Source organism: Sus scrofa, chromosome 1 (genome assembly GCF_054392235.1).
Source record: "Sus scrofa isolate SSC_HxYL_T2T_F1_AM1 chromosome 1, Sscrofa_HxYL_maternal_Yorkshire_Landrace_v2.0, whole genome shotgun sequence".
In the NCBI taxonomy this organism is placed as follows: Eukaryota; Metazoa; Chordata; class Mammalia; order Artiodactyla; family Suidae; genus Sus; species Sus scrofa.
This window is the reverse complement of record NC_139383.1, coordinates 74,063,782-74,081,784: the sequence shown is the minus strand read 5'-3', so window position 1 is coordinate 74,081,784 and position 18,003 is coordinate 74,063,782. Positions and strand designations below refer to the sequence as shown.

Sequence of the window (18,003 nt, the reverse complement as noted above, 5' to 3'; positions counted from 1 at the left end):
TGCTGATTGACATTTGTCATCTCTTGCCTGGTGCCATCCCAAGCTGCTCTGTCAATCACCTCTGTGCCCCTGCAACATGCGGGCTTTCTGGTCCAGGTATGGGCACAAGCCTTTAAGACTCAAGCACAGCCAACAGAGGCTGTGACATTTAACCCCTTCTCTGAGTCTTGAGAATAACATGAGTGAGTTGCAGGCAGAAAAAGAAGGGTGTAACTGGCATTTGGATGTCAGCGCTGCACAGTTCATGGGTCATATTGTCTCCCAGGGCCCACCTGGCCTGTCTCTGGGCCCCAGCATGTTCATGCCTGTGAGAGCATCATTTTACGGCCTTGTTGCCCGCTTCTCATCCCAGTCAAAAGAAGCAAAGATCTCTTAACATTGTATTTTCTCTGAAGAGCCACACTCTGACTTCCATTAAAACAGCCTTCTTCATTATCAAACAGAACATTTATATCTCAGTTTGAAGTATCTGCTGTTGATTTAGGTTCTCAGTTCAGAGATTCTCCAGGGTGGTCTCAACAAGTAGATTTCCCTTATATTTCATGACTAAAGGGGCCATCAAGGTGTTTTTAAAGAGATAAAGAGAGGGTCTGCTCCAGGGACAAACCCTAGCTTCCATTCTGCCAACAGAGCCAATTATAATGGCTCCAAATAGTGATATTTTTAGCTTCTGTATCTTTCTGATTTAAGCAGGAAGAAAAAAGTGCTGGGTTTTTAAGGTAGCCATTTGTCTCCAGTACATAATCATGATAATCATAAATACTAATAGTGATAATATAAATAACACTTATTGATGAGCACTTTTATATTTGAGGCTCTGGGCCTAAGTGCTTTATGTGTGTTTTCTTTTTTGATCCTTGATAGTTTGATAGTGAGAGGAGTCAGAAAAACTACAAGAATTAGGCATGAATTAACCATGCCCCACAGCCTGAGGCCACATGCTAATAGGCTAACAGCCATCTATACCTCAGCAAACTCTTTACATTATTGTTTGAAACAGTAATGATGTTTTCTGATTCAAAAAAAGGGTAGATGATTTCCTGTCTCCTCTGTTTAATGAGCTAAGAAAAGTGCAACATGCTCTAGAAAGAATATCATCCTTGAAATATTAAAAGCAAATGGTTAAAATGTTCTAAAATGATGGTGATTGTATCACTTGGCATTTAAATTCAGGTGCTTTAACACAACTGAATACCAGCGGCTTAAGGAAGATAAAAACTAATCTCTCTCTCATGTTATTGTCTAGGAAGGCTATCTGGGGCTGATAAAGTGGTTCCATTGTGTTGGGGACCCAGGCTCCTTCTACGTTGTTGCTGTGATATCTTAACACAGAGTCTCTGCTTCATGTTCTAAAATGGCTCTTCCAGTTTCTATCACCCCACTAATCCAGTCAGCAGAATGGGGACAGAGGCAGTGGAGGGCAGCGCAATTCCCCTTTAAGGGCAAAACCCTTAATGCTGCACACACCTTTACACTTGTGTCCCACTGGCCAGAACCAAGTCACTTGGCCACACATAACTCCACAGGAGGCAGGAAAATATAGTGCTGGGTGAACAGATGATGAGCTAAAGCTCAAGGATTCCATTAATAAAGGAAGAAGGGAGCATGGATATTTGAGCACAACCAGCAGCCTCTGCTTCATACTTAAAGGACAGTTCTTCTGTTAACGGGAAAATTCACTTTATAAAGAAAGTAATTTTCTAATGACCATGGGTAAGCAGTGTTTTTCCTCCTTTCTAATTATCATCATTTTCTTCCCCCCAAAAGTATGTGTTCTTGGCACTGTGTAACAAGAATGTCAAGTTCGTAAAAATCTCAATTAAGAGAATGTTCAAACTTAAGTAGAAAAGTTTTGTTTGTTTCAACTTGTTTAAAGCTTCCTTCTGAAATGTATTTTCATTAGAACTGTTGAACTGGCTTCAATACTTCTTTGATTATCCAGATCTTATACCACTTTAGAATCATATTTATGAACATTAAATGTAGCCTAATAACATGGAAATGATGGATGATACCTAACCCTTCCTTCCTGTGCCTGTTTTCAAGTGCTGGTGGTTGGGAATAAAGTACCACCTGCACCCTGTGGGGGGAAATGATTACACAGGCACAAAGAATGGGTCATTTCCTGAGGCTGAACAGTGTGCAGCACCTAGGGAAGGGCTTATTTCTCCTGAGGTCTTCTGTGGTCCTCTGCTCCCTCCACAGGGCTGGAGCAGGCGTCAGAGGTGAGGCTCAGCAGTGGTTCTGGGGCACTGGAATCTGATGAATGTTTCCTGACCAGCCTTCTAAGTGTAACTCTGACATGAATATTGGTTTATATATATATATATATATATATATTTTTTTTTTTGCTTATGTTAAGGAGTAAAAGAAACATAAACAGTGAAATTTGTATGTTGGACTTCACTCATTTGTCATAAATATGATGAATTCTTTGCTAAATTGGATAATACCTTGTGAAAAAATTTTTCAGTTTTTTTTTGGTGTGTGTGCTATTCATGGTGTAACAGCTACAGACAAGACACCATTAAGTTTGATTTGCATTTTTAATATTTTCTCTATCACTCTGTTAAGTCTATATGTCAACAAAACAGTAAACCAGCCCTGTTTGTAGCATTTGCCAATTGCTAAGGTGTAAATATTTTCAACACGGCCAATTTCAAGGTACCAATGTGACATCCCCCAAAATGGGGTTGGTAAAAGATGTGCAGCAGCACACATTTGCATTTATATTTCCACACAGATGCAACAGGAAAATAATTAGAAAGTGATGAGTTTTAAGTACCTATTACCTTTGTTTTTAGTGTGTTTATTTAATTAATACTCTCCGTATACACTTCAATATTTAATAATCACTGTTTAACAAACAACTTGCAATATTCCTAAAAATTTAACAATCATCTCTTGTGAACCAGTGTAAGCTGCTCCAGCTCCCTACTGCTTTGACCTCTGCTATACACAGAATACCTGTAACTGCATGTCTCATGTCCCCCCTTCATCTGCAGGTCTGACCCCATGCCTGCTGATGCATAGAACTTGGCCCCCTCACTAATTTCTATAAAGAAACTCAATCACAGCACGCATTCCTTGAAAGGTGTGGTCTCTACTAAAGATCACTGGAATCACAGGGTGGAGTGAACAGCATTCCATTAATACTTCTCATTATTATGAATGGATCTGTTTCCCTCAATTCCACTTTAATGATAGTTGTTTTTTAATTTTAAAATATTTTAAAATAATTTTAGATTTACAGAAGAGATGCAAAGATTGTACAAAGATTTCCCGTATGCCCTTCACCCAGTTCCCTCTAATGTTCCACTACTGTCCTTTTTCTGCTCTAAGATTCAATACAAGAGAGCACATTACTGAACTAAATTGTCGTTTTTTCCTTAGTCTCCTCTGATCTCTGATAGCTTTTCAGCCTTTCTTTGTCTTTCATGACCTTGACACTTGTTTTGTGTCAAGGTTACAGATTTTTAGGAAGAAAACTGCAGAGGTGAAGAAGACTTCTCATTGCCTTATATCAGGAGGTACATGATATCAACATGAATTATCACTCGTGATTTTAACCTTCCATACTTGGTTAAGATCATGCCTATCAGGTTTCTCCACTGTAAAGTTACCATTTTTCTATTTCCATATACTATTCATTAAAAATGATCACTAGGTTCAATCAACTTTCAAAGAAAGAGAAATTAAGCTTGACCTCCTGAAGGGCAGTTGTCAAATAACTTGTAGACATGCATTAAAACCATCGCAGTAACTAATAAATATTTGGAGGAGATACTTTAATATATCCTGTTTTTCTTAAAAGTTTCACCCACTAGTTTTTGCCTTTATCATGATAGTGGTTTCTGCTTTCTTTTTTTTTCTTCCACCTGTCTCCTGGTACCCATGGAGTAGAGCACTGTCCTCATTCTTTTCAGCCCCACCCAGGCAGCATAGTACCACCACCATTGCCCCCTGCTCCCAACACACACACAGCCTGTGCTATACTTCACCAGTTTCACTACCTCTTTGGGCCCAGGGGAGAATCTGAATCCAACACAGACTTGGTGGGAGAAAGCTCCAGCATCCTCATCCTTTCTTTTAAAATGCACAAGAGAGGTGGACCATTCCTCTGCCACCTCTGAGCATCACCTACTGTCTTCATTGTGACAGAATAAGGCACAATGAAGACAGAATATGGTATAGGGGTAATTTTATTTTCCTAGGGAAGATTTAGTGCAAAGATCATTTTACTAGGATTTCAGATTTGACTGAGGGGCAGGTCGCCAAAGCAGATCTCAAGGCCAAAGGATACTGGTCCCTCCATACTTTGTGTGTTTAATCTCTCCCAAGAGAAGGAAGAAAAAGGCGTGGATAGACCCAGAAACAGGCTGACTCCTCAGAATGGAATTAGGTCATTGGCCACAAACTTCTTGTTGTTGGAGCTGATTTGCATTTCCAACAGGCAAGTTTTTAGACTAAAGTCTGAGGTTAAACACAATGAGGTATTCAGTTTCCCCCACTCTGCTCCCCACAGCATCCCTTCAGAACCTTGAGGGAGTTTTGTGTGAAGAGCATGAGCCTAATGAAGGAATGTTCTCCCAAAAAAGCTATGGGCAGGGACATAGACAAAGCTATCCTCAAAAGAGGTGGGAGGGAAAAGAGGGGGAAACATGATGCTAAAAAATAGAATCTGGTATATTAGTTTCCTAGAGCTGCTGTAGACAAAAATATAAGAAATTGGATGACTTATTAGGAATTTTTAAATTTATTTATTTTTGATTGAAGTATTGTTGATTTACAATGTTATACTGTTAGTTTCAGGTATAGAGCAAAGTGATTCTCTCTCCCTCTCTCACACACACACACCTATTTTTTTTTTTCAGATTGTTTTCCATTATAGGTCATTACAAGGTTGAACACAGTTTCTTGTGCTATACAGTAGGTCCTTGTTGTTTATTTTATATATAGTAGTGTGTATGTGTTCATCACAAACTCCTAATTTATCCCTCCCTGCCCTTTCCCCTTTGGTAACCATAAGTTTGTTTTCTATGTCTGTGAGCCTTTTTGTTTTGTAAATAAGTTCATTTGTATCATTTAAAAATTCCACATATAAATGATATCATATTATATTTATTTGTCTTTCTCAGTCTGACTTAGGTAGTTTGATAATGTGTAGATCCATCCATGTTGTTGCAAATGACATTATTTCATTCTTTTCATGAGTAGTATTTCATTGTGTATATATACCACATTTTTGTCTATTCATTTGTTGATGGAACAATAGAAATTTATCATCTCACAGTTCTGCAGGCTGGAAGTCTGAGATCAAAGTTGGTCTGGCTGGTTCCTTTGGAGGGCTGTGAGGGAGGACCTGTTACAGGTCTCTCCTAGCTTCAGGTGACTTCGGGTGTTCTTTGGCTTGTGGACTGCATTCTCCCTGGGTTTTCACATTATCTTCCCTCTGTACATGTCTATCTCTGTATCCAAATTTCCCCTTTTTATAAGAACACAGTCATATTGGGTTAGGGCCCACTCTAATGACCTCATCCTAACTTGATCATTGGCAAAGATTTCCCAATAAAGTCATATTCATAGGTACTGGGGGTTAGGACTTCACCATCTTTTGAGGAGGATGCATTTTATTTATTTATTGTCTTTGCCATTTCTAGGGTCACTCCTGCGGCATATGGAGGTTACTAGGCTAGGGGTAGAATTGGAGCTGTAGCCGCTGGCCTATGCTGGAGCCACACCAACTCGGGATCCGAGCCGGGTCTGCAGCCTGCACCATAGCTCATGGCATCCATGGATCCTTAACCCACTGAGCAAGGCCAGGGATCAAACCTGTACCCTCATGGTTCTTAGATTCGTTAACCACTGAGCCACGACGGGAACTCTGAGGAGGATGCATTTTAATCCATAGCATCCAGTATAATAATCTTCATCTTTTAACTAGTCATTTGGTCTATATTTAAAGTAATTATTGATAAATTTGGGTTTAAATCTATATTTTATTTTGTGCGTTCTATTTGTCCCAGTGGTTCTATGTTCCTTTTACCTGTCTTTCATGTCCTCTTTGGATTTTCAAGTATGTAATTCTTTCTTTTCTATTCCTTGAAGTTTAAGCACTGTCTTCTATTGTATTGCTCTAGAAATTACACCATGCTTGCATGCTAGAGTTTTCTGCAGTTAACCTTACCTTTGTTTCTTCCTAGATGATACAAGGACCTTAGGATACTTTAACTCCATTTGTCTCCCTGACTTGAATATTATTACTGTTATGCATTTTAATTCTTTTTGCCTTTTGAATCCCTCAAAACAATTATTTTTGTTTTGTATTGTCCTTTTCATTCAGATTCATCTTCTTAGTTACCATTTTAAAAAATTCTTCATTCTTTTTTGCATATCAGACCTTCTACCTGAGATCACTTTCCACTTGCCTGCAGTACCTCTTTTACAAGTCTCTTTAAGAAGCTCCTCTTGTGATAAATCTTCTTAGCTTTTTTTTTTTAATTAAATTTTTTTTTGTCTTTTCTAGGGCTGCTCCTGCGGCATATGGAGGTTCCCAGGCTAGGGGTCCAATCGGAGCTGTAGCCACTGGCCTACACCAGAGCCACAGCAACACGGGATCCGAGCCGCATCTGCGACCTACACCACAGCTCACAGCAATGCTGGATTCTTAACCCACTGAGCAAGGGCGGGAATTGAACCTGCAACCTCATGGTTCCTAGTTGGATTTGTTAACCACTGCACCACAACAGGAACTCCTAAATCCTCTTAGCTTTTGTTATCTGGAAGTATCTTTATTTAATCTTTATTTTTGGAAAAGACATTTTTGCTGGGTATAGAATTCTATGTTGATAGTTATTTCCTTGCATAACATAGAAGACCTTATTCCACTTGTCTTTGGGGGCCCATTTTTGTAAAGAACTTAGATATCCATCTAGCTTATTTGAAAGTTCCCTGGAAGGTTTTGTATTTTTAAGCTAATTTTAATATCTTTTCTTTGTCTTTGGTGTTCTACAGTTTTGTTCTGTTGTGTCTACCTGTGGATTTCTTTTTTATTCATCTTATTTAGGGTTTATTGGGCTTCCTGAACCTCTGAATTAGAATTCTCATCATCTCTGAAAAATTCTTAGTTATTATTATCTTTTCAAATATGACCTCTATTCCATTCTCTCTGAACTCTAATGTTAAAACTTTTCAAATTTGCCATGTCTTATAACCTCCCCTCCATAGTTTTTATCTCTTTATCTCTATGCTACTTTTTGGTTAATTTTTTTGACATATATTCTAGCTCACTAATTCTTTCTTTAGCTATGTTTTGTATGCTGTTAAATCTATCCATTTAGTTTTAACTTTAGTTATTGTATTTTTCATCTATAGAAGTTAAACTTGGTTCTTTTACAAATTTGCTCTGCTATTTTTTATGGTTTTCTATTCTCCAGAGATATTTTCATATTTCATACTATGTGTATCTTTATGCATAGTATCACAATTGTTTTTATAATATAAGTCTGATAATTGAAATATCTTAAATATTTCTGGGGTTTTATTGCTATGTGTTTTTATTGCCCATTCCTGCTTTTGTTCCTTGCTTCCTTGTATGTTTGGGCTATTATTCATTGCCTTTGAAAATTTATTTGAGGGACTTCTTTGAGGCTTTTCTCTAGAGATGATTTGTGTTTGCTTTTCTAGGTATCTGGGAGCACTGCCAGATTGGGTAATTTTTAAACTAACTTCACAGTCTGAAAGTTTCTTGGTCACCCAACAGACTTATGGCAATATCTTCTCAGGGATTCTGCACAGCCCCTCCGCCAGTGTCAAGGAAACATTTCTTAGAGTCAGGTGTGGGTAGGGTAGGGCAAGATAAGTTTATAACTGGCTTAACCTTACCCTGAGGTTGTAGTCCTTTGGGTGAGCCCTGGGATCCATGGCAATTTCAAGGCCTAGTTTCACCTATACTTTGGCCCAATTAATCCTTGTATGTTGTTAACTCCTCCATATTTTTACTAATCTTATGTTCTTTACTTTATTAACGGTTGTTTTCAGTTGATCCAAATAACCTAGTTTTCTACATTCCCAGAAACAGAACTCCAAAGTAATTTAGGATGCACATTTTTTTTCTGATCAATATTCAAAATATGGCACTGACACTGGCTTTATTTCAAACTCTTTAATGTTTTCAAAAGTAGTCTAATGCAAGATACACAACATTATGAGTTGGAAGAGAACTTAGGAACCAACAACTCTGCCCCAATTTAATGGCTTTGGAAGATAAAGCCCAGAGGCATTGAGTGGGTTGCTCAGAGTACCATGTGAGTTGGTGGCAGAACCAGGATTAGAACCCCAGTCCTCCCTGAGGCCTGTATTCTCACCACTCCCCTGCAGCTCATTGGGCAATGTGAAATCATGTCAGTTCTCAGTGTCCATTTCCCAGATGAAGAAATATAGATGCGCAACAAAGATTTGTGAAGATGTGATCTCAAGTGGATAAGTGTAGAAAATATAGATGGGTCCTAGGAGAAAGATGGGCAAGTCCCCTTCCCTGCCATGGCTACCTGAACAAGAAACTGAAAACTCATTTGTATATCTGGAACTTCTAATAATAGAATTATAATACTATCAGGAATAATGATAATAAACACTTATTCTCCCTTTGCACTAGCCCTATGTAAAATGTTTACCTTTCATTCTTGCCATATCCTGTGAGAATGTGTTATTATCTTGCAGACGAGGAAAGGCAGGCTTTGAAAGGTTAAGCAATGAGACTTAGGACAGGGTTACTGAATGGCTGAGCTGTACTTTGAACTTAGATCCAAAAGCTAGTGCCCCATTGTATGTATCCACTGCCACCCCAAACTTATATTTATTTATTTTATTTCTATTTTATTTTATTTTGCTTTTTATGACCACACCAGCAGCATATGGAAGTTCCCAGGCTAGGGGGTCTAATCAGAGCTACAGCTTCTGGCCTATACCACAGCAATACCATACATTGCTATACCATACATTGCTATACCATAGCAATGTGAGATCTTAGCTGCATCTGCGATCTACACCACAGCTCATGGCAATGCTGGATCTTTAACTCACTGAGCAAGGCCAGGGATTGAACCCACAACCTCGTGGTTCCTAATTGGATTCGTTTCTGCTGCACCACCATGGGAACTCCCAAACTTATTTTTAAATTTTCCTTTGTTGCTTCATCCTCTGCTGATGTGCAGGAAGGCTCTACACATCTTTATATTCCCCCAACAACATTCTCTATCCTCCATTTACCAACCTCTTACCGTCAATCTAACAAATACTATTTGGTTAGTACTTCTGTTTCTGACACACTTCCATAATTCCAGAAAAATACTTGAATTTTACATCAGCTGACTCCTTCTCCTTTAGTGTCCATTAGTGTGTCCTGGCCACACATCTCAGTTTGCAAACAAACCCTTCCCAACTCTTTGCAGTGATTCTCTAGCAAATGTCTTAGAGAAGGTCTTCCCCTGAAGGCAGCAGGAGCAAGAAACCCTCCAGGCCCTTATTTTGGACACGTGAATGGAAAAGAAAGATGAGCTGATCCCAGACTCCCCAGCCCCTTTGGTGGAGACTCCAGCTGGCAGGGGCCGCCTCTACCCTTCTGCTTCATCCCCCCACAATACTTTAACAAGGCAAAGCACAGCCATTGGCAACCATGCCCTGGATGAAGAGTCATGACAACTGTTTGATTGAGGTTTTGAATTTCAGGTAAAGGTACCAACTTTGCCAGCATCTGTATAGGCTGTTGGCTTTGGAGGCCAAGGATTAGCTCCTGTATGTCAGAGCAATGCATCCTGGGCAGCAAATCTTCTTCTAGTCTTATGCTGCCAAGAAAGAGGCCTCTCCTACCTCCTTCCTTTTCATTTTACCCAGTTTATTCTGCCAGATTCTGTTTTTAATATTTTAAAAATAAACCATGTTTCAGAATAGTTTTAGATTTAGAGAATCATTGCAAAGATACAGAGAATTCTCATATACCTGACACCCAGTTCCCTGTTGTTAACATCTTGCATTACTGTGGTATATTTGTCACAGCTAGTGAACAAATAATAATACTTTAGTAAAGATGTCCTTATTTTATTTGCATTCAGTAGTTTTTCCCTACTCTGTTCCAGGACCCATCCAGGATACCTCATCACCTTTAGTCATCCTGTCTTTGTAAGCATCTCTGGGCTGTGAAAGTTTCTTAGATTTTTCTTGTTCTTGATGACATTTGAACTTTTGAGGAGTATTGGTCAAGTATTTTGTAAAGTGTTCTGCAGTTTGGGTTTGTCTGAAGTTTATACCATAATTAGACTGGGGTTATGGATCTTTGGAGAGAAAAATCTCAGAGGTAAGCTGCCATTTCCATCACATTGTATCAAGAGTGTGTACTATTGGAGTTCCTGTCATGGCACTGTGGAAACAAATGCGACTAGGAGCCATGAGGTTGTGGGTTCGATCCCTAGCCTCATTCAGTGGGTTAAGGATCCAGTGTTGCCGTGAGCTGTGGTGTAAGTCGCAGATATGGCTCAGATCTGGCATTGCTGTGGCTCTGGCATAGGCTAGCAGCTGCAGCTCTGATTAGCCCCTAGTCTGGGAACCTCCATATGTTGTGGATGCGGCCCTAAAAAGACAAAAGACAAAAGACAAAAAAAAAAGAAAAAAGAAAAAAAAGAAACGAGCGTGTACTATTGACATGGTTTATCACTATGTATGGTGACCTGGATCCCCTGGCTAAGGTGATGTTTGACAGGTTTTTCCACTATAAAGTTACTTTTTTCCTCAGGAAGGAAGTCACTGCATGTGGCCCACACTTAAGGAGTGAGGAGTTATGCTCCACAATGAAATTTTTATGCACGGAAGATTTGTCTATTCTCCCCAATGTCTTTACATAGTCACTCATTTATGTGAGTATGGAGTCATGGATATTCATGGTATACTTTGAATTATAATCCATTATTACATTCTTTGTTGCTCACGAAGTTCCAGGTTTGGCCACTGAAAGCTTTTTCAGTTGACTCCTGTGTCCCTGTGACCTATCCCTCTCGTGTGTGTGTGTGTGTGTGTGTGTGTGTGTTTTAGTTTAGTACTTTCTTACCTTCTGGCACAGTAAGATGATCAGAGTTCATCTTGTGTATTTCCTGACCTAGTCCTAGAATCAGCCATTTCTTTGAGAATACCCGATTCCTTTTATTGAAGAGTGGTATTAGAAATCAAGATAGAAGTTTTCTATTTTATTTTGTAATTTAAAAAACAAAACAAATAATTTAAGACAAATCAGCAATTATTTGTTTTGTTTTTTAAATGTTTTGTTTTTTAATTTAGGACAAATCAGCAATGACAAAAACAAATGCCAGAGAGTAGCTTGGATAGGCCGGGGCACATGGGGAACTCCTCATGGCGCACATGGGAGAGGCCACAGGGCTCCACATCACACCAAAGGAAGGTTTCTAGCCAGTGGGCTCACATCTGTTTTAGGGCCTTTATAAAATCATGGGTGATCCCCTTTTCTAGGATAGGTTACTTTCAATTCTTTTTTTAATGAAAGTATAGTTGATTTACAATGTTGTGTTGTGATTCTTTATATTAAGCAATGAGATGGAAATTTCAGAATGCCAAATCAAAAGATATTCCTACTGATGATTTATTCTCTTGCCAAAAGAATATTTTAAAAAAAGCCATACTTGCATGAGATTCCTTCTTTGTTCAGAAGGCCCAGAAGTTGTTTTAGAGGTTGAATGAATACATCAGGTTTTTCCTGCAACCAGCTGATTTATTCTAATTCCTTTAATTGCTTCACCTGGGCAGAAATGATGGACAGATGTAACAGCCAATTATAATTATATTACTTTTGAAGGTGGGTTCAAAGGACAGATACCTCTCTAGTAAATATTAAAATGGTGAGCAAGAATTAGATGTTAGGGTTGTCGAGGTTTATGTGAACAGTAAATAGTGTCTGGCTATCTGAGTCTTGGCTGCCATCATTGTCATCATCATTTTTGTAAGAAGGGATCACAGGATCTTTGTTAATTTACTTAAGACAATAGGAGGGAAAATGGTGACTTTTCAATCCTTTTCTTTCCACGACCAACATTATTATCTGTGTATTGGGAATTGGAGGGCTTTAAGCCTGTAAAAGAGGATTTAGCTAAGGCTCTTCCAGAGCCTACTGCCCACAGTTCTTGGGGACTGTCACCACCAGCCTCTCTATCACAAGCTATGTGTTCCTAGAGATTCATTTCCATGACTTTTGATTCATTTCTACATATCCCATTGTGCCCACAATCATCTCAGCAGCCACACTCCATTCCCCCATTTCTCTCACCCTCCTGTTTCCTTAATACATCACTCTCTGCCATTACACACAGCTTCCAGGATCATTGAGAAATAAGAAGCTCTCAGAAGCAGCCTTCTGTAAGCTCCCTCCTCCACATCTGCCCAGATCCAGACCCCCATATTTCTCCTTCCTTCCTGTTGCAGTAGATGAAAAGTCCTTGTTTCTCTCTAAGGCCATAGACCAGAGCCCAAACCCCCAGTTCACTAGATCTCATCCTCTCTCATCTACTCAGAGCCCTGATGCGTACAGTTCTTGGTGTACTTCCCTGTGTTATCAGTTTTTCCCTTTCCACTGGGTTATTTCCATCAGCTTTGGAATGTGTTTCTCCCATCTCAAAAATAAAAGCAAAAAAATCCTTTTAAAATAAAAAATTCAGTTTTAATAAAAACCACATGGCATAAAACTGACAGTCTAACCATTTCTAAGTGTACAGTTTAGTAGCGTTAAGTATGTTCACTTCGTTGTGCATCCAATCTCCAGAACATCTTCACCTTTCAAAACTGAAACTCTATCCTCATTAAACTACTCTCCATTTCCCCCTTCCTCTAGCCCCTGGCAACCACCATTCTACTTTCTGTTTCAGCGCATTTGACTACTCTAGGTACCTCGTATAAGTGGAATTGGACAGTATTTGCCTTTTTGTCACTGGCTTATTTCTCTTAGCATAATGTCCTAAAGTTTCATCCACATTGTAGCGTGTATCAGAATTTTCTTTCTTTTTAAGGCTGAATAATATTTCCTTGTATGTATATACAACATTTTTTAATCCACTTATCTCCTGATGGACATTTTGTAGTTGCTTCCATAGTGATAGTATGAATGGTATTGCTTTGAATATGAGTGAGTATACAAATATCCCTTGGAGACACTGCTTTTAATTCTTCTATATACTCAGAATTGGAATTGCTGGGTAATTCTATTTTTAGCTTTTTGAAGAATGCACCATTTTATGCATTCTGCACCATTTTACATTCCCACCAAATAGTGCACAAGGCTTGCAATTTTTCCACTTCCTTGTTAACATGTGTTATTTTCATTTTTTTGCTTTTTAGGACTGAACTCATGGCATATGGAGATTCCCAGGCTAGGGGTAGAATTGGAGCTACAGCTGCTAGCCTACACCACAGCCACAGAAACGTGGGATCTCAGCTGTGTCTGTGACCTACACCACAGCTCACAGCAATGCTGGATCCTTAACCCACTGAGTGAGGCCAGGAATTGAACCCACAACCTCATGGTTTCTAGTCAGATTTGTTTCTGCTGCACTACAATGGGAGTGCCAACATGTGTTCTTTTTAATGAAAAATTTTTTATAGTAGGTGAGGTGGTATCTCATTGTGGGGCAAAAATCTTTTTTTTTTTTCACGTACATGTACACATTCTATTTTCTCACATTATCATGCTCCATCATAAGTGACTAGACAGAGTTCCCAGCGCTACACAGCAGGATCTCATTGCTAATCCATTCCAAAGGCAATAGTTTGCATCTGTTAACCCCAAGCTCCCAATCCACCCCACTCCCTCCCCCTTGGCAACCACAAATCAATTCTCCAAGTCCATGATTTTCTTTTCTGTGGAAAGGTTCATTTGTGCCATATATTAGATTCCAGATATAAGTGATATCATATGGTATTTGTCTTTCTCTTTCTGACTTACTTCACTCAGTGTGAGAGTCTCTAGTACCATCCATGTTGCTGCAAGTGGCATTATTTTGTTCTTTTTTATGGCCGAGTAGCAGTCCATTGTGTGTGTGTGTGTGTGTATATATATATGTATATATATATCACATCTTCCTAATCCAATCATTTGTCGATGGACATTTAGGTTGTTTCTATGTCTTGGCTATTGTGAATAGTGCTACAATGAACATGCGGGTGCATGTATCTTTTTCAAGAAAGTTTTGTCTGGATATATGCCCAAGAGTGGGATTGCTGGATCATATGGTAGTTCTATGTATAGATTTCTAAGGTACCTCCGCACTGTTCTCCATAATGGTCGTACCAGCTTATATTCCCACCATCAGTGCAGGAGGGTTCCCTTTTCTCCACACCCCCTCCAGCATCTGTTATTTGTGGACATATGAATGATGGCCATTCTGACTGGTGTGAGGTGGTATCTCGTGGTAGTTTTGATTTGCATTTCTGTAATAATCAGGAATGTTGAGCATTTTCTCATGTGCTTTTTGGCCATCTGTACATCTTTCTTGGAAAAATGTCTATTCAGGTCTTTTTCCATTTTTCAATTGGGTTGTTGGCTTTTTTGCTGTTGAGTTGTATAAATTGCTTGTATATTCTGGAGAGTAAGTGTGGGGCAAAAATCTTTTAATCCTACTTTTCCTCTTGCTATGGCTAATTGGCCACTTCCCTTTAAGACAAGACTCCTTGAAAGAGTTGATTTTACTTCCTGATCTGAATGCCTCTCTTCCCTTTCTTTCTTTGTCTGCCTGTCTGTCTTTCTCTCTCTCTCTTTCTTTCTTTCTTTCTTTCTTTCTTCCTTCCTTCCTTCCTTTCTTTCTTTCTCTTTCTTTCTTTCTTTCTTTCTTTCTTTCTTTCTTTCTTTCTTTCTTTCTTTCTTTCCCTCTCTCATTCTCTCCCCCTCCTGCCCTTCTTTCCTTCCTTCCTCCCTTCCTTCCCTTCTTTCCTTCTTCATTTTTCTTTTCTTTTTTTTCTTTTTTTTTTTTTTTTGCTTTTTAGGGCTGCACCTAAAAAGGGGACATATGGAAGTTCCCAGGCTAGGGGCCAAATCAGAGCTGCAACTGCCAGCCTGCACCATAGCCATAGCACTGTGGGATCCAAGCCACATCTGCTACCTACACCACAGCTCATGGCACTGCCAAATCCTAACCCACTGAGTGAGGCCAGGGATCGAATCTGAATCCTCATGGATACTAGTTAGGTTCATTACCACTGAGCCACAATGGGAACTCCCCCCCCCATTATTTCTTGAGCTTATTCCAGCCAGGTTCTCATCCCACCCATGGCACTGTAACCTCTCTTGTTGAAAAATTGCTACATGGCCACTTCCTTGTCTGATCAGAGTATTTGACATGGTTAATCACTCTCTCCTCCATCAAACACTTTCTCCATTTTGCTGCTGCAATGCCATACTTGCCCAGTTTTCTTTTCTCCCCACTAGATGTCTTTCCTGGTTTCTTTTGCTGGTTCCTCATCATCTCTCCAACCTTTTCATGTTGGAGTCTTGCAGGACTCAGGCTTGGGTCCTTCTCATCTCCTGCTACACTCAATTCTCTGGTGATCGATCTCATCCATCATCATGACCTTAAATATCAACATTTTACTAATGATTCCAAAATTAAATCTCTGTCTAGACTTTCCCCCAGAACTCCACCCTCCAGTGTATGTACCTGCCTACTTACTATCTGTACTTACTATCTGCCTACTTACTATCTGTACTTGGATCTGTACATGTCCAAAAGTAATGCCTGATCTTCCTAATTCTCTCTACTCTCCCCTCCTCCCTCCTCCATCTCCTGACTCCCTGACCCAAAGTCTTGGAGTCATCTTTGACTACTTTCTTTCTCTCATATACCACATCCAGTGTGTTGGAAAGTCCTGCTGGTTCCACCTTTAAAATCTGTCCAAAATCTGTCTGCTTCTCATCACCTGCATTACTATCATCCTGATCCAATTTACCATCCTTGCTCATCTGCTGTATATTAGTGGTCCTCTCACTTTTGTTTCTTTCATCTCTTCTTAACACAACCATCCGAAAGATTGTTAAGATGTCAGTTTAGATTCTGTAGTTGCTCTGCTCAAAAGAGCTTGGATCAAAAGTCAAAGAACTTGGCAAGCTGCATGGCTTTACCACTTCTGCAGTTTCACTCTTGCCTCTTTAAAGTTTCACACTCTAGGTATGCTCCTGCCTCAGGACCTTTGCACTTAATGCTCTCATTCACTGGAATGTTCTTCCCTTAAACATTAGTATGACTTGCTCCCTCGCCTTCTTGAAACCTTTATGCAATATCACCCAAGAAGTGCCTTAACTGTCCCATTTCTATTTTCAAATTTCAGGCTGAAGTACAGCTCCTCAGTTCACTTTCCATGGCCTTCCCTCTCTTTTCAGCTTCAGCTCGTCTAACATACTACATCATTTTCTTGTTTATTCTATTTATTGTGTTTTCCCCCAATAGAAAGTCAGTTCCATGAGGGGAAAGATGTTTCTCATCTTTATTCATTATTATATCCCCAGCAGCAAGACTAGCGTCTGGCTTGCAGTGTGCACTCAATACATATTTGTTGAATGAATGAATGAATGAATGTGGAATGTTAGATAACTATTTCTCCACGGTGATTATTATTATTATTATTATTATTATTATTATTATTATTATTACATCCTAAAAATCCAGGAAGCAAGTTAGGATATGAACGGGAACTGTATATATATTAATAACAGAATGTATACCCTTGCTACTCAAAGTGCAGTCCATGGACCAACAGCATTGGCACTGCCTGGGACCTTGTTAGAAATGCAGAGCCTCAGGCCCTACTCCAGGCTTCCTGAATCAGAATCTGCATTTAACAAGGCCCCTGCAGGTGATTAATGGCACCTTGAAGTTGAAAAGCGCTGGTGTTGAGCAGTGGTCCTTCATCTTATCTGTGTATTGGAATTATCTGAGTGTCTTTAAAAATGCCTGATACCTGGGTCCTAGTCCCAGAGACTGACTTAAGTGGTCTGAAGGGGAGTGCAGACATAGGTCAGTGGTAAAGAGGTGAAGTGACTGACTCAGTATTTTTTTTTTTTTTTTTGTCTTTTTGCCATTTCTTTGGGCCGTTCCCACAGCATATGGAGGTTCCCAGGCTAGGGGTCGAATTGGAGCTATAGCCACTGGCCTACGCCAGAGCCACAGCAACGTGGGATCCGAGCCACGTCTGCAACCTACACCACAGCTCATGGCAACGCCAGATCCTTAACCCACTGAGCGAGGCCAGGGACCGAACCCGCAACCTCATGATTCCTAGTCGGATTCATTAACCACTGCGCCACGACGGGAACTCCTGACTCAGTATTTTTGAATAGAGAGCTGAGATTAGAAACTTGCCTCTTAACCTTAGTAAGGAGAATGACTTGTTGGTATTGACACATCACCAAGCCATCTCCACCTTATTCCATAACAGCAAATTTCAGTTCCTCATTTGTAATTTCAAGTGAGAAACCTTCAAGGTGGCCACTTGTCACTAGTAGAAAATGTGCTCACATCTGCCCCAGACTGCTTTTGATGGTCTCTGTTGCAGGAAATAAACACTTAGAAGCATGTCAGCCCTTTGGAGGAATGACTCCTGCTCCCTTTTCTAGAAGGATCCGTGATCTTTTGAGCAGAAGCCTCAGCAGAGTGAGCAGAGCTTTGGGGTCAGTCTCTGGGTGGCTGTTGGGAAAGCCCTGTCCACAGGAGTCTCAGGGTCACAGGGGCTCGACCTGGGAACTGCCCCCTACTCTGCATCCTACAGCCAGGGGAGTATAGGCTTCAATGTTCACACCTCTGTGTGTCCCATACCTGCTGCCAGACATCACTTCCTGGGTGGCTCCACTGTGAGGTCAGGGTACAGAGCTGACCTCGGGGTGTGACTCAAACTTGAATCTTCATCATCAACTTGAATCTGAAGTTAAGCCTCCACAGCTGCATGATAGAAAGGCATGAAAGT

General features: G+C 40.0%; 1 protein-coding gene across 46 annotated transcripts in view; it reads left to right on the top strand.

Moving 5' to 3' along the window:
* The window catches only part of SCML4 (Scm polycomb group protein like 4), a 136,932-nt gene that overhangs the window by 65,000 nt on the left and 53,929 nt on the right, over positions 1-18,003 (top strand). The gene's annotated exons all lie outside the window — the stretch shown is intronic.